Below are 21542 nucleotides of genomic sequence, written 5' to 3'. Positions count from 1 at the left end.
AAAGGAGGCCCCATCCCTCCCTTTCTCATCCATGTGAACCATACTTGTCCTGGTGTGTGTGTGTGTGTGTGTGTGTGTGTGTGTTGAAAGGAGGCCCCATCCCTCCCTTTCTCATCCATGTGAACCATACTTGTCCTGGTGTGTGTGTGTGTGTGTGTGTGTGTGTTGAAAGGAGGCCCCATCCCTCCCTTTCTCATCCATGTGAACCATACTTGTCCTGGTGTGTGTGTGTGTGTGTGTGTGTGTGTGTGTGTGTGTGTGTTGAAAGGAGGCCCCATCCCTCCCTTTCTCATCCATGTGAACCATACTTGTCCTGGTGTGTGTGTGTTGAAAGGAGGCCCCATCCCTCCCTTTCTCATCCATGTGAACCATACTTGTCCTGGTGTGTGTGTGTGTGTGTGTGTGTGTGTGTGTGTGTGTTGAAAGGAGGCCCCATCCCTCCCTCTCTCATCCATGTGAACCATACTTGTCCTGGTGTGTGTGTGTGTGTGTGTGTGTGTGTGTGTGTGTGTTGAAAGGAGGCCCCATCCCTCCCTTTCTCATCCATGTGAACCATACTTGTCCTGGTGTGTGTGTGTGTGTGTGTTGAAAGGAGGCCCCATCCCTCCCTCTCTCATCCATGTGAACCATACTTGTCCTGGTTTGTGTGTGTGTGTGTGTGTGTGTGCTTGTGTGTGTGTGTTAGTCGCTCAGTCGTGTCCGACTTTGCGACCACCATAAACTGTAGCCCACCAGGCTCCTCTGTCCATGGATACTGGAGTGGGTTGCCATTTCCTTCTCTAGGGGATCTTCCTGACCCAGGAATGGAACCAGGATCTCCTGCGTTGCTTGCTGATCCTTTACCGTCTGAGCTGCTAGGGGAGCCTTGGTTTGGCAGTGGAATTTCACACATATCCTGGGGGATTTCTCAAAGTTCAAAACAGGCAATATTCCTCAGTGATCTGACAAACGAAAAATAGACAATAGTAGATGTAGTTGTTTCACCCTCTGCTGAAGAAAGAACTGATGCCTGTTTTAAATCAGTTCTTCAGTACATCCCCACTCCTACCCCAAACACTCACACTCAAGGGAGAGCTTCATTTTCCAATAAGAATTATTTGTACTTTCTTAGCGCTCCTCTTGGTAATTCAGAGAGCTAAAACAGTGTCATACATCTTCAGGTTTAACACATTGCATAGAGAGATCAAAGTGTATATTCAAATTATTATTTCTTCTTGTCAGCTGCAAAACCTGCTTTTCTTCCTTAATCCCTAGCTTTGGATAAAACTGAAGGCCTACTGACTAAGAAGAAAGACCTTTAGGATTATATTCAGCAAAAAAGCAACAAGAACATTGTAAAATGTTTGCCAGAGAATTACATGAATTTTGCAAGCAGAGTTTGTGATTTCCCCAACAATACACTGATGTTTCAAACTGCTTAAAACCAAGATCCCAACCCCATGACTCAGCAGCTAAATCAACAGCCACCATCTCCTAAACCTTTAGAGTTCTACAGAAATCAGACACTTAACAGCTTTTATTTTCAGAGCAATTCTAAGGTGTGGCCCTGAAAGGGCTCCAGAACAATCTCATTTTCTGTTAAAATGGTTAGAGAGATAAAGATAGAAAAACATGGCTCTTATAACAGCTCTCTGGCCACAACCAGTGATTTCTTCGCAGGAAATCAAATGTAGAACATGATCGCAGACCGCTGCTATTGCAAGATTCTTGGAGGCCACTCCACAGCGTTTTTGAGCCAGCACTTCGACCTCAAATAGGAGCTCAAATGTTAATGATTAGTAGAGATGTCCTCCTATCCTTTCCAAAATTCACAGGCTGCCAAATACCCTGCCTGTCTCCACGGCTCCTAAGAATTTGTTAGCAGGCTGTGGGACTCATGGGTGCCTTCAGTCCAGTGCAGGCCATCTACTTTGTTACAGGCGTTTAGTTATTACTGATCACTGACAGTATGCTGGGTGAGCAGTTTTAGTGCAGTGGCAGACCAAAGGCACTCGCCTTGCTGGTGGGCAAGGAGAAAAAATGTGTATGCAAGGCTCTTATCGGAAGATACCTACACTACAGGTAGGGACTGCATGACATTTGCAGAGGGAACGCCAGAACTGAGGGAAGATGAATCTTCAGCAGCCTTTGACCCATCTGGGTCATAGTGATTCTGTCTGTGGTCTGCACACCCCTGGTTGAAAACTGCTGGTCAGTGGAATAGGTGGCACACCCTTTTTGGAAGGCAGGTCTTTACCCAGATAGGAAACTCCAGGGTTAGAGAGGAAGGCCTAGGGAGATAAGAGTTCAGAGTAGTGTAGAAGGACCTCAGGGTATCTAGGCGGATCACCCCTCCTAACAGTCTAGAAAGTTTCTGTGTTTACCTCTTTGGACAAGGAATGTCACCTGCCTTATCAGTAACCAAAGGATGTTACTTTGCCAACAAATGTCCCTATAGTCAAAGCTATGGTTTTTTCCAGTAGTCATATACAGATGTGAGAGCTGAACAATAAAGCAGGCTAAGCACCGAAGACTTGATGCCTTCATACTACGGTGCTGGAGAAGACTCTTGAGAGTCCCTTGGACAGCAAGGAGATCAAACCAGTCAATCCTAAAGGAAATCAACCCTGAATATTCATTGGAAGGGTTGATGCTGAAGCTCTAACACTTTGGTCATCTGATGTGAATAGCTGACTCATTGGAAAAGTCCCTGATGCTGGGAAAGATTGAAGGCAGGAGGAGAAGGGAACAACAGAGGATGAGATGGTTGGGTGATATCACCAACTCAATGGACATGAGTTTGAGCAAGCTCTGGGAAATAGTCTAGGACAGGGAAGCCTGGCATACTGCAGTTCATGGGATCATAAAGAGTTGGACACAACTGAGTGACTGAACAACAAAGGATGTTACAACCATCAAGCCATCAGCCACTGCAGCCACCTCAGCACTCAAGAGGGGATCCAGGATGGAGAAGAAAATGGAATAATTTCATTCAGCCTGGTCTCTTGTATCTTCTTATACATAGAAAAGTGCTGAATTCATTAACTTAAGATGTCCCATTTTTCTTTAATTAGCAGTAATCTTGATGTTTGGTTACCTGAGTTGTTTTTGTTTTTTCAAAAACTCTTATATATCCTGGCTCCTCCCATACCTCTTTGGAATAGTCCCTCAGAGCTATCTGAGAGGCTGTATCCTGGGCTTAAGTCCTCAGTAAATCCACTGAATAAAACATAATCCTCAACTTTTAGGTAGTGCATTTTTCCCATCCTACACAATAAGTATTTCACATACACCAAAGACTGCATAAAACATATCCGATGTAAAAAAATAATAAATGTCTGTGTACCTAACTTACCAGCTTAAAAAATGGGGTACTGGCAATGCCACTCGTGTCCCCTGTATAGCCTTCCCTGGCCCCAGAGGTAGCCACAATCCTAAATTTTGTGTTTACTTTCACCTGGCTTTTCTCTGCAGTATTTAAATATGTATTGAACTTTATATAAATGGCATTGTACTGTTTGTGGCCTTTGCTACAATATTTTTTTTGCTCCACTTGACATTTGTGAGCTGGAGATAGTTTGTTTTGGTGCTGAATAGTATTCCATTGTGCCTATCCACATTTTCCTATCAATATATATTTGAGTTTCCTGATTCTTTCTGTCTTGTTAATAACAACATTGCTGCTATGAACTTGGTTTAGAATATCTCTTGAGTACAGGTGGAAGAGTTTCTCTAAGACAAATACTTAGGACTTTGTTTTCCAAAGTATTCTTTTGAGACTTCCCTGGTGGTCCTGATCTCCAGTGGCCTCAGCCTGTAATGGCTTGGAGCAGAGCTTGGGTTCCCAGGGAGAGACTTAGGCCAGGTCGTAATGGTGTGAGTACCAAATCCTAGCCACTAGACCAGTGATCAGTGACAAGGGCTCTGGTCCTTCAGCTTTGCAGAAAGGAAATTCCACAGAGACAATAGTTAAGCAAGTAAAGTACTTATTAGGAGAAAAAAAGAGTACAGCACATATAGATAGACACATGGGCAAACTTAGAGAGTCACTGAGTTGCACCCTCCTGGCTGTTTAAATCACGTATATGGGATATTTCTTCCAGTTTTCTTTGGTCGACCATTTTGATTTGCCTGGTTCACAGTCTATATTTGGTATATCTTAGGATCCTTCCATGTGTGTGCATGCAGCTCTTAGCTAAGACAGATTCTGCCCAAAAAAGCCTAGGGGTAGGGCATCCTTTGTGCTTCCTTGGTAGTTCAGATGGTAAAGAATCTGCTTGCAAGGCAGGAGACCTGGGTTCGATCCCTGGGTTGGAAAGGTCCCTGGAGGAGAGCATGGCTACCCACTCCAGTATTCTTGCCTCAAGAATCCCATGAACAGACCATGGGGTTGCAAACAGTCAGATATAACTGAACGACTAACACTTTCTTTTCAGAGCATCCTTAGAGGTTGCTCCCCTTTGGACCTCCAAGGAGCTTTTCTGCGCACAAGTGGTCAAGGAGGTCTCCTGACTTCAGGAATGAGAAATATGTGGTCTGAGGAGGGCCCAGCCTCCTCCCTTAATTGTCCTGCTATTCTTGTCTTGGAGTTTTGGCCCTCAGGGAATGAATCTCCAATCGCTTTACTTGGGGTGACCCCTGTATCTCCTGCCTCAGTCCAGTGGCTAAGACTCCACGCTCCTAATGCAGCAGGCCTGGGTTCAAGCCACGCCACAGCTAAAGATCCCCCATGCTGCAGCTGAGACCTGGTGCAGCCAAGTAAATAAATATTTTTCAAAACCCAACAAAGTATTTGTTTTCATGAGAGATGGAATATTTCCTGCTGTATCAGCAAACGAGGATGTCACAGTCACCAACAGTTGCAGCCACCACGGAGGTGAGCCCTGAGGGAACTCAGGAAGGAAAGAACACCTGCAACTGAGCAGCCTTCAGACTACAGCCACCACCTGGAGAGTCCTGAGTTAGCCCAGGATGTGAAGACAGGATACTGGCCCCAGATAGCTGAGGTGCGTATCAAAGAAATGATTTCTGTGAGACCAGACTCTTGCATCTTCCCACACATAGTAAAGGACTCAATTCCTTAACTTGAGATATCTGGTTTTCTTTAATTAACAATAACCTTTTGGTGTTCAGATCACTTGCCCTTTGTTACGAAACTTCTATATAACTTGGCTCCCCTCCTCACCTCCTCAGGGCAGTTCTCTCAGGGTCACTTGAAATGCTTCTCCTGGGCTTGCAGTCCTAAAAATTCCCTCTAAAGAAAGCATAACTCTCAACATTCAGGTTGTGAACGTTTTTTAAGTCCACAACCAGAAGTGTACATGAGTTTTGACCTGGATGGAAAAAAGAAAATTCAGCTCTTCCTTTGCAATGTTTTTTTCTAGAAATTTGACCAGTTTTCAATAACCCCCTTTCCAAGTCTTTTGCTTAAGGAAACCTATGTAAACTCTGTAAATTACAATCAGCATTCTACCCCATCATGGTTTTGAGGGCACCTCTTAGGACTCCCTGCTGTCTGTCCACAGCCCCTCCTTTGCCTTCCAAAGTCAGCTGTGGAGGTAGGGTGCGGATAAGGCAGATGTTTGGGGAGGCACTTATCAGTGGTTCCCAAATGAGGGGAGTAAGGAGCAGAGGGGTTAAATAAAGAAACCCCCGGACTGAGGACTGAGAGCAGCTAATGAAGGTGGGGAGGCAGATAGAAACTAAGAGGAGCTCTGCACCAGCCAGAGAAAATCTCAGTGGAGGATTGCCATCTTGTGTCAAAACAATTCTGTGGGAATCTGCTGTGCCTCAGCTCCTTTATCTTTGAAATGGGTGTGAAAAGACCACCCTCTGGAGGCAGTGCTGAGCTGTCACTGCCCCAGGTGGCTCTTATCAGTTTGGGAATCATTGCTTACAGCTGAAATGGAGGCCTGCAAGACACTGATAGCTCTCAACAGCAGCTGCATTTGGCCCCCTGCCCCAGCTGTTTTCCCTTTTCATCTCTATCCTTTCCCATCCCCTTTTCCTCACAGTTTTTAAGTTTTTCTCTTGAAGGGAGGCCCAGAGTAACTGCAGCCCAGGGGCGAAGAAACCTTGATCTATCTATCAGCCAGGCTGGTGGCTCTCCTAGAGACTGTGATACTAACCAGAGTCCTTGGCCTTCCCCAATCAATAGAAATTGACTAGAGGCCAGACAGGAAATCCATGCAAGGCTTTATTGGGCTTTATTACACTAGCTGCAAGAGGGAGCGAAAAGAAGCAGCAGGGGCAAGCTTGTTTCTTATATGGGATGAGGGTAGCGGTGTGCCCGGGGGTCTGATCACAGTGGTGGCTTAGTTGTTCTGCCCACTCATTAGGTGGTGGTGTGTGCAGGAGCCATGTGCACTGCCCTGCTTTTGCTCCCAACACCCAGTTTTTGCTCCTGGCTCTTCAGAAATGGCCATTGGGTTTTTTGTCTTTTTGTATCTTGTGGTCCTAAATTTGCCCCAATTGCCCATGCACACAGTTATTTTCAGTACCGTATAGTTTCTTTGTATTTTGTAGCTTGAGGAGGAGAGGTTTGTCCAGGTACCAGCATTGCAGCACTGCTGCCAAGGGTCCCGGGTCCCAGGCCCATCTCAACTGGGGTACGGGACCCTCAGATGGCAGACTCCAAAATGCCAGTCACTGTGAAGGAAAGAGAAGTCATGTAACAGGGAAGAATAAGTCTGACTCCATATTAGATCTGTTTCTTTAACTTCTATATTCTATTGCTTTTGCTTTGCTTTAAGAATGTTGCCTATAGGGGATTCCCTGGCAGTCCAATGGTTAGGACTTGGTGGTTGGCATTTTCACTTCCAGGGCCTAGGTTTGATCCCTGGTTGGGGGTGTAAAATTCTGCAAGCTACATGGCATGGCCAAAAAAGAAAAAAATGTCTGTAGCCTGAAATATACAGGCTAATCCATTCTCAAGGCTCTGACCTTAAGGATATAACATTTTCTCACTTATACAGAGATTAAAAGTTGCACAATAGAGACAAATATTTGTCTTAGTGGACATTTAGAAGAACATCACGGCCTGACCTACGTGGACAACTACTAGAACAAAGGATTTCTACACCAAGAAGATTGTACCAACTAGCCACGCCCCTTCCTCGCCTTGTTTGTAAAACTGCTTTTCTGAAACCTGGAGTTCCAACTTTTGGGGGGCATGAGCCACCTGTCTCCTTGCGTGGCCCTGCACCAACCTTCCTCTGTTACAATTTCGGTATTTGGCCTCACTGTGTGTCAGGCGCCTAAACCTTCCCTCGGTAACAGTCAAGTGGTGCAGTATGTGAGCTCCAGACGGCAAACAAGAGCCAGGTTTTTCCTCCAGAAGTAAGAGGAGGGAATTCCCTGGTGGTCCAGTGACTAACACTCCACGCTCCCAAGGCAGGAGGCCCAGGTTCGATCCCTGATTGGGGAATTATATTGTACATGCTGCAACTAAGACCTGGTGCAGCCAATTTAAAAAAAAGGAAGTGACCCTTTGTGATTCACTAACAGTAGGGTTTCCGTGGAGGCTTTGCTTGGATGGCCTGATAATGAGAAAATGCTTCCTCCTCCTATCGGTGGTTGATAACATTAGGGGAAGCCTTGTTATCTGCCAGGTGTAACTCTGTAGCCCATATGATCCTGTTCCATGCGGTCATTTCTGCTTTTCAAAGCACAGAGAGGTGAGCTGAGCTGACCAAGCCCAAAACTAGTGAACAGCCGCGGTGGACGAACCTGGCTCCCAGCCCTCGCTCCCAAACACTCAGCATCCTGCTCTCCCAAGATGAAGTTCCATTGCCCTTGGATCTGAATGAGATGCCACAACATTCAGTCCAAAAATCCTTCCCTTAATTTGCACATCCTCCCCGTGACTATAAGCATGTGGTGGTGGTGGTTTATTCGCTCAGTTGTGTCCTACTCTTGTGACCCCATGGACTATAGTCCGCCAGGCTCCTCTGTCCATGGGATTTCCCAGGCAAGAATAACAGAGTGGGTTGCTATTTCCTTCTCCAAACTATGGCCATGCACAGAATTTAACCACAGCAGCATCAGGTTTTGAGAAATAGGACTCAGGAAGACCTCATATCTGCAGTGTTCTCTCTAAAGGTTTGCAGCCGGAAGAAGAGAGCAGCCTGCAGAGTGGGAGTGGCAGTTGCACTGTATCGCAGTTTGTGTTCCAGTTACAAACTGTCCCCAGTCCCACACTTGTGGTGGCATTGCTGGCATTTCCTAAACAAAAGGGTAGAAACTCTGATTTTCTCCAACCCTTGACAGTTCCCATGAAGCGAAGTCTGCAGAGCTTCTGTGTTGGAATTCCCTGATATATTTGTTCTGTTTGTTTGTTTCCTGGTAGCCAGGAAAGTGGGGAGGAGAGAGTAGATTTCAGGACAGCATTTGTCAGAGTCTGTTGGGATATTCTTGTGGCTAGAAGAGCAATGCAGACTGAGGGGAGTAAGACCCGGCTGCATGGGTCTCCTAAGGGGCTGATCTAAGACTGAAGGCTTGCCCCTGGACGAGGGTGGCAAGAACAGGCAGCCATAAATTCACAGATCAGCAGAGCTGGGCCAGTCAGCTGCCCTAGTGAAGGGCTGACTCAGGATTTGCAGCAGACAGCCAAGCTGGCTGCCAGACCAATAAAGTGCCCCCTTTAGAGGGGTTATGTGTACCTGCCACTCTCACAGAGCCTTTGGAAGGGCTTCACAGACTGGTCAGGCTTTGGCCACCTCAATACAACTGAGTGGAACAAGGATTAGCACCATTCCTTTTCTCTCTTTTTATAAGCAATTCACATTGTACTTAAAGCCCCCCTTAATCGAATATGACCTTATCATAATTTGATTACATCTGCAAAGATTGTATTTCCAAAGGTCACATTCACAGGTTCTATGCAGACATGAAGTTTTGGGGAACACTATGCAACCTGATACAACCTCCTACCTTGCAGGGTATCTCCCTGCAGCCCCTCCTCACTCAGTAGTCTAGCTCAGGCGTTGACAAACTATGGCCCGTGGGCCAAATCTGTTTTTGTAAGTAAAGTTTTATAGAAACACAGCCGTGTACCTTTGTTTACATATTGTCTGTGGCTGCTTTCAAGCTACAGTGGCAAAGCTGAGTAGTTGCAACAGACTTGCAATTCCTAATCTAAACTTTATAGAGAGATTTAGCCCACCCCTTGTCTGTCCCCACTTCTTTGATGGTAGCTGTAGCCCAAGAAGCATCCATAAAAAGGACAAGTCTCAGTGTGAAGAGCTGATGGAGATACCTCTTGCTGATATCCCATCGGCCGAAGCAGGTCATATGGTCAAGCCTAGTATCAGTGTGGGAGGGGCTACCTACCAGAGTGGATACTAGGAGGTTGGCTCATTGGGGCCACCAAGGAAACAGCCTTCCATGGGGGCAGGGCTGGAAACAGGAGGCCTGTCTAGGGCAGAGATGATGGGGGCTCCATTGGTCCCTGGGCTGGTGGCAGTGGAGGCATGAGAAGAGTTTGGATTCCAGATGTATTTGCAAGCTGAGCTGATGGTTTTTGCAGATGATCTGATGTGGGCAAAGCATAGAATTATTGATTTCTACCCCACCTACTTCCAAAAAGAGTCTGAGATTCCTCGAAGAGAGTTTGTGATAAAACCAATAAATACTAAATAAGACTGGGAAGATAAGGACCAAGTATCAAGGGAGAAGGGCAAGCAGGCATCAATGGGACAAAACTCATGGGAGCAGGGCTGCCCTTGGGCCAGAGGGCACCTGTGTGGGGATCACAAAAGGCCACCTCTTCCTCGAAACTTTTTGCTTCCATCTTAGGATTCTATAGGTGTAATAAAAACATAAAAATGTCAGAATAAGAAAGATGGCTGTGATGGAAATGATGCCTCTTTAGAGGCAGTACCCTTGGGTGTTGCACTGTGAGGGCATGCATGTGACGACCCTGCTTTCAAACTTAGTTCAGTGTAAGCCTTGTGGGGGGTGTCATCATAATACTGTTGCAGTAAGGGGGACTCCTTCTAAGGCCCGAGAGTGGGCTCTTGTCTAATACTCTGAAATGAGTTGTCTGAGGAGACACATGTGCTGACAAAGCAAGAGATTTTATTAGGAAGGGATGCCTGGGCGGAAAGCAGTAGGGGAAGGGAACCCAGGAGGACTGCTCTGCCACGTGGCTCACAGTCTCGGGTTTTATGGTGAAGGGATTAGTTTCTGGGTTGTCTCTGACCAATCTGACTCAGGGTCCTTCCTGGTGGCGCATGCATTGCTCAAGCAGGATGGATGTCAGCGAGAAGGATTCTGGGAGATGGTTGGACACGTGGTGTCACCTTTTGACCTTTCCTGAACTCTTCCGGTTGGTGGTGGCTTATTCATTCCATGTTCCTTATCAGGACCTCCTGTCGTAAAACAACTCACACAAATGTTTACTATAATGCCTGACCACGGTGGGGGGTTGCAGACTGTGCTTCCCCTAACAGTAGTGTGCATATTATACAAGATTTGGAAAAGATTATTGATGAGGTTGCTTCCATTACAGCCAGAAACGTAAAATTATAATAAATCTTTTTGGTATAAGTAAAATATGTAAAGTTAAAGTGATGTGAGTTTTAATAAACCTAGTTTCCAATTTTTAAATATTTTTTCAACCATTTTGATATTTGGAAAAAAATCAACTATTAAGAATACATTAAAATGTACTGGGGGCTATACATATTTCCTCTTGCATCAGGTTCTTATTTAAAATTTTGACATTTTGCTCGTTGTGGATTTTTGGTGTTGATGTTTCAAATATGAACTCTCTTGATTTCTGAGGTTCTTGGCACTCTTAAATTTTTTGCCTAAGGCAAGTGCTTCATTTGCCTCACCTTAAATCCTGGCCCAGGGTGATGTGGCTGCTGATATTTAAATATTTAATAGAATATGACTGTCCAGTGTGAAGGCCTGGGGAAAAGAGCTCAGGTCTGAGTAACTGTTATAGCCACGTGTTCCGGGAAACAAACTCACTCAGAAGGACAGTGCAGATAGTGGAGTGCAGTTTATTACACCGGCGGGCCCAAGGCAGAGTCTCCTCTTAGCCAAGGACCCCGACCAGCATTTGTGAAAATCTTTTATACCCCATGTGTACATGTCCAAACCCACCACCCCAATTTCCTTGAGACTTACATAAAACAAAGGAAGGGTAAATACAATCACAATAACCCCATCATTCAAGTGTTATCAAGTGTTAGGTGTTCAAATAGTTAATAATCAATAAGCCTGCAGTTACAGTCCGATAGATACAGAAAGGATTTATGACCTGTCCGGAGGCAGGGGTGATTAGAGTACATTTTCTCTTAGGCAGTGAGTAACCTGGATGTGATCTTCAAGATCCCCCTGTCCAGAGGGGTCTTATCCTTCTATTGTAGTTTCCATAGGCACTAAGCACAGAGTCGAGAGTCGGTTGGAGAGGTGGTCGAGCATGATCAGCATGAACAGGCCTAAGATGGGCTCCAGGCCCTATGAATTCCTTCTTCATAACCAGCCCACATAGACCTCTCGAGGGAGTAGGACTGGGGGCTAGGGCTGAAGTACCACACCCCTCCTCCTCCCCGCTGGGAGGAAAGAAGATTTGGGGGGTCTTGAAAACCAAACAAGAACTATTGCAGGATTATTAGGCAGCAAAATGCATACATTTAGTCTTAGTGGCTCCAGAAATGAAGACGAGGATTACAGAAAGAAGATCCAGGGAGGCTAAAGAGCTACTCACTTTAAGAGAAAATGGAATCTTTTCCAAAACAACATGCAGTTCCTGCCACTGGGAGCTGTTTGGGGAGAGTCTGGGGTCTGCACTTGCTCCATGGTATGCATATATATGTATATGCTTAAGGTGAATTAAAATTAATTTACTTTCATTCCTTTTGAGATTTTTAGAATATCTTTAAATCATCTTTGAAACTTACTTTGAGCTTAAAAAAAAAAAAGATAAACATTTACCCCAAGGCTGATCTCAATATATATATATATATATATATGTGTGTGTGTGTTATATATGCATTATATATGTGTGTTATATATATGCGTTTTATATATGTGTGTGTGTTTTATATATATATATATATATATATATAAAACCTGACAACATAAAAACCATTAAAAAAGTTTAAAAAAAACCAAGAAAACCAAGGCTGAGAATTAACATTCCAGTCTCCTGCCTCTTATTCCATTCATTGCAAACAGCTTTTTGAATCCAGGAAAGACAAAGATGATTCAGCAAAGACAAAGATGCTTCTGTTTCCAATTAAAGTCCGCCCCGTCTGGACCCGGTCCCAGGTCTTGCTAATGTGATGCCAAGGGCGTCTCTTGGTTCCATCTTAATGGTGTCTTTGGGTTTACACTGGACAGAGTTTTACTCCTGCCAGACCCATAGATACCAGCTCCACAGACAGGGGCTTATGTCTTGGCAGTGCTTCTTGTACTATGAGTTTAATTTATTCTTATTCCTCAGAAGAGTCAATATACTACGTCCCATTTACTGCAAAGCACAGTTTCTTAATCTGGGCAAGAGTCCCATGAACGAGCTGTCAGAGGTCCAAGGAATGCCCCAAACTGTGTACAAATGTGAGGTAGCTGTGCATATTTTCTGTGGCTAAGGCTTCTGCTTTAAATTCCTGAAGAGTTCCATGGCCCCCTCTGCTCCTGAGGTCACCCTGATTAACTCCGTCTTGGCACATCTGTATCACTGGAACAAATGAATTAACTTTTCTATGAGTTCTGTAAACGGTCACTATTCTCTCACCTCAAGTCATCATAGTTTTCCACTTTAAGCTCAGGAATTCTGTTACATGAGCCACGAAGCTCTCCATGCCCTCTGAAAGAACCCATTCATTTTCTCTCCTCTTGTCCCAGCTTCTCAGGAGATGTCCTTGGAAGGAGGAGGTGAGAGGTCTCTCACGTGGGTTGTCCTGGCTCCCAGCCCTTTCCTGTGCCAGGCAAGTGTTGCGTGTGTGTTGGGTGTAGGATGTGTGTAGCTCTAAGTGTACATCAAAGTCTTTGATTCTGGCATTTTACTCCCCTGAAAAACAGTCGGAGCTTAGCACAGCATCTTATGGAAGGAGGTAGGGAGAGGTTCCCCCTTCTTAGCAGGAAGAATTACCCCCCTGCTTATTTGATTTGCAGCAATGCTTTGGGTCAGAATCTATAATAAATATGCTGGAGGAATATAGCCAAAAGGGGAAAGAAAAGACATCAATTTCTACTGTGAAATGAAATATTTTCTGCCCTACCAGTAAACAAGGCTTTTCCAAATGCAAATTTCTGAGCCTAGGAGAAACAAAGCCAGCTATTTGGAAGCCATCAGCTACTTCCTCCCTGGGAAGCGCTGAAGAGCTAGGGGGTGTTGAGAGGTGGCCATCGGCTACATTCACCATCTCATACGGTTAATTAGGAATTAATATGTGAACAATAAAGGAAATAGGATTGGCCCCAGATAGCTACATGCATATGAAAGAAATGATTTCAGCAAGCCCAGATGCTTGCATCTTCCCATACATAAAAGATAGCTAAATCTCTTCACATGAGAGATTTAGTTTTCTCTTAATTAACAGTAATCTTTTAATATTCAGATTACCTGCTCCTTGTTGCAAACTTGCATATGGACTGGCACTTCCTCTGCCTCTTCAGAGTCACCAGAGATACTGCCTCCTAGGCTGGAGTCCTAACATTCCCACCGAATAAAACCTAACTCAGCTTTTGTGTTGCGCATAGTTTTTTAGTTGACACTACCAGCCAAACTGGTATTTTTTACCTTTTGAGGGAGGGTTTTATACCCCTTTTGAATTTGGGATTCTTGCCCAGTAAAGAAGTACATTTACGTGTATACTCAGAGTTTTAGGTTGTTCTTAGATGTAGGTAGGGAACAGAGCATCCCTTTCTTGCTTGCCTTACAGATGAACTATTTAGAAAAGCTTCTCATGCGATGATGTTTATTAAATACCTTCCACCTACTAGCTCAGTGCTGGGGATTCTAAGATGAGTCAGATATGGTTCCTGCCTTCAGGGACCCTGAGCTGGCTGCGTGGACAAAAGCATACACAGCTGCGATGCGAAATTAAATGTTGAAGGAGTCCACCATAAACCACTGCGGCATGAGAATTATTTTGAGCTTTAGGCATTTGAGAACAAGATTTTTTTTTCTTCTGAACTCTCTTATCTGTCCCAAAGCAGAACCTCCCCCAAATAACTCAGTTTTTCATAAATTCCCTCCTTAGGGTTAACCAGGGATGATCGACTCTTATAAACAGACATTGTCATAAAACTGTCATATATTCCATCTACTCTCCCTTCCCTCCCTTCTCTTTCCCTATTAAGATGGTATATAAGCCCCCAGCGCTAATCACTTTGAGTTACGTTTTTTTGCAAATTCCCCTATATATGGGAATAAAAACCTTTTTTTCTTGCTAATCTGTTGTTTGTCAGTTTTAATTTGAGGGACCCACTCCAGTATTCTTGCCTGGAGAATCCCATGGACAGTGTAGCCTGCCAGGCTCCTGTCCATGGGGTCGAAAGAGTCGGACATGACTTAGTGACTAAACCACCACCACCAATTACAGAACTAGAGGCTCGGACATTAAAGAATCTGCCTGCCAGTGCAGGAGATGCAGGAACCTCGGGTTCAATCCCTGGGTCAGGAAGATCCCCTGGAGAAGGAAATGGCAACCCATTCCAGTATTCTTGCCTGGAGAATTCCATGGACAGAGGAACCTGGCAGGCTACAATCCATGGGGTTGCAAAGAGTGGACACAGCTGAGCAACTTTCACATACACAATCACGGAACACAAGAGAGTAAAGTTTTCCTTCCTGACAATGTCGTTGCTGGGGTAACAAATCTTTTAATTTCTAATTTGTGATGAAATATGCAAGCTGCATACCTGGAAGTTACCTTGCCCTTCCTCTGCTGGTGAAGGTTCATTCAACAAATATTTACTGAGGTCCTGCTATAAACCAGGAATTGGAGTTAGAACAGAAAACAAAATTGTCTGCCAGAGGGCAAAGTTCTGGCCCTCAGGTTGCTTATACTCTGGTGCAGAAATAGAAAATACACCTGTAAATACATAGATGATCAGTTGATGGTAAAAGCTACAGAGATCACGGAACAGTTCTCAGGGGGAAAGGAAGTGCGGGGTGGGCAGCGTGTGTATGAGTAGTATGTTATGTGATCCATATGACAATTCTCAATATAAAATTCTAGCAGTTTATATTTTTAAAGATTCTGCCAGCTTCTCTTTTTTTAAGGGCAGAAAAGAAGCAATTGAGTGTCTTACTTCTTTTTAAAAAATTATTATTTCAAATTTATTTATTTTTAGCTGCACTGGGTCTTTGTTTCTGTCCGGGTTTTCTCTAGTTGTTGTGAGCAGGGGCTACTCCCTAGCAGCGATGTGAGGGCTTCTCCTTGCTGTGGCTTCTCTTGTTGCTGAGCACAGCCTCTAGGGCATGTGGGCTTGTAGTTGCGGCCCATGGGTTTTTTGTTGCCCCATAGCAAGTGGAATCTTCCCGGACCAGGGCTCAAACCTGTGTCCCCTGCATTGGCGGGCAGACTCTCAACCAGTGGACCAGCAGGGAAGTCCCAGACACTTGCTTTTTAAAATAACAGAAATACTCTATGCTGGTTATAAAAAATTTCAAAACAGAAACATATTTCTTCCCTTTCCTTCCTATTTTTCTTCCCACTGTTAAAAGTCTGGTGTGTGACCCTTCAGATATATTTTCCTATGCATGTTCCAAGAAACATATTTATATTCATACAGAGGTGGTTACCTACTTAAAAAAAAATGGAAACAGAATAATGGTAGACACGTTCTGCAGTTTGCTGTCTTCCCCACACCCCGCATGTATCATTCCTGTCTTCACAGGAATACCGCTGCAGTTCATCTGTCCTTGCTCTTCCAAGGGCTGCCCTGAATATCACGGTTTAAATGTCACTCAGGATTTAATTAGTGTGCCGACAATGGACAGTGATGTTGTTCCCACATTTTCATTCTTCTGGTAGGGCTGCAACAAACCTCCTGCATACCCAGGTGTTTCTGTACAGCAGATTTCTAAAATTTGAACTGCTGAGTCAATTGGTCCGAATATATAACAATTTTCACAGACATTGCTCAGGTGACCATGTTGCAGTGAAGAGGAAAAAGAAGACGGATGAGTTTTTTTTTTCCTTTTCTTTTCCTGAGAATAAAGGAGATAAAGAGAACAGTGAGCAGGCCTGAACATTCCTAGGTTTTTTACTTTAACTCTCCTAACTCTGAATGTCTGTAAATAAGTTTGCTTTTCTGCCCCATAACTCTGCAGGAGCTACACTTCGAACCTGTTATCCTTTGACTCTGTGCTAAATACATCCTGTATCTGGTGTTTACCCTTACAACACCCTTCCCCGTGTAGTTACACATCAGAGGGAAGTTCCGCAGAGCCACCAAACTGCCGGACTCAATTACTGGGTTACAGACGCCAGCCTATGACTGTCATTGAAACAAGGCTAGAGAAAGAAATCAACACCTTTGTTCCTCATCACACTCTTGATATTTTTTATTTGGCTTTGATGGGCAGAGAAAGCCAAAATTTTGGCCAGCAACAACCATATTAATTTCCATGACTTCACTGTCATCAAAAGAGTGTTCATATTTCTACATCTCTCCCAACATTTGGTAATGCCAGTATTTTATTTTTGCTAGTCTGTGAGATGAAAAGTCTTCCCTGATAGTTCAGCAGGTAAAGAATCTGCCTGCAATGCAGGAGACACGAGTTCTATCCCTGGGTTGGGACAATCCCCTGGAAAAGGGAATGGCTATCCATTCCATTATTCTTGCCTGCAGAATTCCATCATTCTTGACTGCAGAATTCCATCAACAGAGGAGCCTGGTAGGCTATAGTCCATGGTGTTACAAAGAGTCGGGCATGACTGAATGACTAACATTTTCACATTTTTCAGAGTATATGGTAAGACCCAATAAGACCTTAATAAATGCTTATTAACTGGTATCACATGAAGAAAAAAATCCTTTTGTTTTCTGAAAGCAGTCTGAAGGTTGTGAACCATAATCAGGACGAAAGAAACAAAGCAAGAATATTAATGTGCATAGTCACTGTGAAACAATCTTTTAATTATAGCCCTTTTCCTTTTAAAAAGCAGTCAGAAATTCACAAAATTAAAAGACAAGTGAAAAGAAGCAAATTACACCCACACATCATCCTGTGGACAGTCCTATTTACAATTTGCAATGGCTTTTTTTTTTCTTAGCAACTTTATTGAGATACAATTTGCATAGTAGAGAATTCATTCATTTCTCCAAAGAAGACATACAGATGGCCAATAAACACATGAAAAGATGCTCAACATCACTCATGATTAGAGAAATGCAAACTAAAACTATAATGAGGTATTACTTCACACCAACCAGAATGGCCATCATCAAAAAAAATCTACAAAGAGGGAGTTCTCTGGTAGTCCGACAGGTTAAGACTTGCACTCCCAGTGCAGGTAGCCTGGGTTCAATCCCTGGTCAGGAAACTAGGTCCCACATGCCACAACTAACTAAATAAATGTTTTTTTAAAAGTCTACAAACAATAAATGCCGGAGAGGATGATGTGGAGAAAAGGGAAACCCTCTGCACTGTTGGTGGAAATGTAAATTGATACAGCCATTATGGAGAATAGTGTGGAGATTTCTTTAAAAAAAAAACTAGGAATAAAACTACCATATGACCCAGCAATCCCATTACTGGGCATATACCCTGAGAAAACCATAAATGAAAAAGACACATGTACCCCAGTGTTCATTGCAGCACTATTTACAATAGCCATGACATGGAAGCAACCTAGACGTCCACCAACAGATGAATTGTGGTACATACATGCAATGGAATATTACTCAGCCATAAAAAAGAATGATTTTGAGTCTGTTCTAGAGATGTGGATGAACCTAGAGCCTGTTACGCAGAGTGAACTAAGTCAGAAAGAGAAAGACAAATTAGCACATGTATATGGGATCCAGAAAAATGGTACTGATGAACCTCTTTGCAGAAAAGATACAGACATAAAGAATGGACTTGTGGACACAGCAGGGGAAGGAGAGGGTAGGTCGAATTGAGAAAGTAGTATTGATATATATGTACCATCATGTGTGAAACAGACAGCTGATAGGAGGCTGCTGTATGGTGCGGGAGCCCAGTCTGGTGCTCTGTGATGACCTAGAGGGGTAGGGTAGGAGAGGAGACGGAGGCTCAGGAGGGAGGGGATATATGTGTAATTACGGCTGATTTGTATTGTTGTACAACAGAGGCTGGCACAGAATTGTAAAACAGTTATCCTCCAATTAAAAAATAAATAAATAAAAATAGAGAATTCACCTACTTATAGCCCCAAATCACTGTGGATGGTGACTGCAGACACAAAATTAAAAGATGCTTGCTCCTTGGAAGGAAAGCTATGACAGACCTAGACAGAATATTAAAAAGCGGAGACATTACTTTGCCAACAAAGTCCCAGAGAGTCAAAGCTTTGATTTTTTCCAGTAGTCCTGTACAGATGTGAGAGTTGTACTGTAAAAAAAGGCTGAGTGCCAGAGAACTGATGCTTTTGACTTGTGGTGCTGAAGAAGACTCTTGAGAGTCCCTTGGACAGCAAGGAGGTCAAACTAGTCAATCCTAAAGGAAATCAACCCTGAACATTCATTGGAAGGACTGATGCTGAAGCTGAAGCTAAAGCTCCAATACACTGGCCACCTGATGCATTGAGCTGATACATCGGAAAAGACCCTGACACTGGAAAGGATTGAGCGCAGGAGGAGAAGGGTTGACACAGGATGAGGTGGCTGGATGGCATCAACAACTCAATGGACATGAGTTTAGGCAAGGTCCAGGAGACAGCGAAGGACAGGGGAACCTAGCATGCTGCAGTCCATGTGGTCACAAAGAGTCAGACATGACTTACAGACTGAGCAACAAAAGTATTTGCAGTCACTACCATAATCTAATTTTAGAATATTTATTACTTTGTCAACAAAGGTCCATCTAGTCAAGGCTATGGTTTTTCCAGTGGTCATGTATGGATGTGAGAGTTGGACTGTGAAGAAAGCTGAGCACAAAGAATTGATGCTTTGAACTGTGGTGTTGGAGAAGACTCTCGAGAGTCCCTTGGACTGCAAGGAGATCCAAACAGTCCATTCTAAAGGAGATCAGTCCTGGGTGTTCATTGGCAGGACTGATGTTGAAGCTGAAACTCCAATACTTTGGACACCTGATGCGAAGAGTTGACTTATTGGAAAAGACTCTGATGCTGGGAGGGATTGGGGGCAGGAGGAGAAGGGGATGACAGAGGATGAGATGGTTGGATGGCATCACCCACTCAATGGACATGGGTTGGACTCCGGGAGTTGGTGATGGACAGGGAGGCCTGGCGTGCTGCAGTTCATGGGGTCACAAAGAGTCGGACACGACTGAGTGACTGAACTGCACTGCACTGTCCTCAATAAAAGAAACCAACCTGGTAGTAGATAATTCCCATTCTCCCCAGCACTAAGCAACCTATTTTCTATTTTCTGTCTCTGACAAAGTTTGCTCATTCTGGATGTTTTGTACACATGACATCATACACATACACATCACATCACCCCATGAACAGTATGAAAAGGCAAAATGATAGGACACTGAAAGAGGAACTCCCCAGGTCAGTAGGTGCCCAATATGCTACTGGCGATCAGTGGAGAAATAACTCCAGAAAGAATGAAGGGATGGAGCCAAAGCAAAAACAACACCCAGTTGTGAATGGGACTGGTGATAGAAGCAAGGTCCAATATTGTAAAGAGTAATATTGCATAGGAACCTGGAATGTCAGGTCCATGAATCAAGGCAAATTGGAAGTGGTCAAACAAGAGATGGCAAGAGTGAATGTCGACATTCTAGGAGTCAGCTAACTAAAATGGACTGGAATGGGTGAATTTAACTCAGATGACCATTATGTCTACTACTGCGGGCAGGAATCCCTCAGAAGAAATGGAGTAGCCATCATGGTCAACAAAAGAGTCTGAAATGCAGTACTTGGATGCAATCTCAAAAACGACTGAATGATCTCTGTTCATTTCCAAGGCAAACCATTCAATATCACAGTAATCCAAGTCTATGCCCCGACCAGTAATGCTGAAGAAGCTGAAGTTGAATGGTTCTATGAAGATCTACAAGACCTTTTAGAACTAACACTGAAAAAAGATGTCCTTTTCATTATAGGGGACTGGAATGCAAAAGTAGGAAGTCAAGAAACACCTGGAGTAACAGGCAAATTTGGCCTTGGAATATGGAATGAAGCAGGGCAAAGACTAATAGAGTTTTGTCAAGAAAATGCACTGGTCATAACAAACACCCTCTTCCAACAACACAAGAGAAGACTCTATACATGGACATCACCAGATGGGCAACACGGAAATCAGATTGATTATATTCTTTGCAGCCAAAGATGGAGAAGCTCTATACAGTCAGCAAAAACAAGACCAGGAGCTGACTGTGGCTCAGATCATGAACTCCTTATTGCCAAATTCAGACTTAAATTGAAGAAAGTAGGGAAAACCACTAGACCATTCAGGTATGACCTAAATCAAATCCCTTATGATTATACAGTGGAAGTGAGAAATAGATTTAAGGGCCTAGATCTGATAGATAGAGTGCCTGATGAACTATGGAATGATGTTCGTGACATTGCACAGGAGACAGGGATCAAGACCATCCCTGTGGAAAAGAAATGCAAAAAAGCAAAATGGCTGTCTGGGGAAGCCTTACAAATAGCTGTGAAAAGAAGAGAAGCGAAAAGCAAAGGAGAAAAGGAAAGATATAAGCATCTGAATGCAGAGTTCCAAAGAATAGCAAGAAGAGATAAGAAAGCCTTCCTCAGCGATCAATGCAAAGAAATGGAGGAAAACAACAGAATGGGAAAGACTAGAGATCTCTTCAAGAAATTTAGAGATACCAAGGGAACATTTCATGCAAAGATGGGCTCGATAAAGGACAGAAATGGTGTGGACCTAACAGAAGCAGAAGATATTAAGAAGAGATGGCAAGAATACACAGAAGAACTGTACAAAAAAGAGCTTCACGACCCAGATAATCACGATGGTGTGATCACTGACCTAGAGCCAGACATCCTAGAATGTGAAGTCAAGTGGGCCTTAGAAAGCATCACTATGAACAAAGCTAGTGAGTGGAGGTGATGGAATTTCAGTTGAGCTATTCCAAATCCTGAAAGAGGATGCTGTGAAAGTGTTGCACTCAATATGCCAGCAAATCTGGAAAACTCAGCAGTGGCCACAGGACTGGAAAAGGTCAGTTTTCATTCCAATCCCAAAGAAAGGCAATGCCAAAGAATGCTCAAACTACCACACAATTGCACTCATCTCACACGCTAGTAAAGTAATGCTCAAAATTCTCCAAGCCAGGCCTCAGCAATACGTGAACTGTGAACTTCCTGATGTTCAAGCTGGTTTTAGAAAAGGCAGAGGAACCAGAGATCAAATTGCCAACATCCGCTGGATCATGGAAAAAGCAAGAGAGTTCCAGAAAAACATCTATTTCT

This window comes from Bos taurus, chromosome 16 (genome assembly GCF_002263795.3).
Source record: "Bos taurus isolate L1 Dominette 01449 registration number 42190680 breed Hereford chromosome 16, ARS-UCD2.0, whole genome shotgun sequence".
Classification (NCBI taxonomy): domain Eukaryota; kingdom Metazoa; phylum Chordata; class Mammalia; order Artiodactyla; family Bovidae; genus Bos; species Bos taurus.
This window is presented reverse-complemented; position numbering follows the sequence as displayed.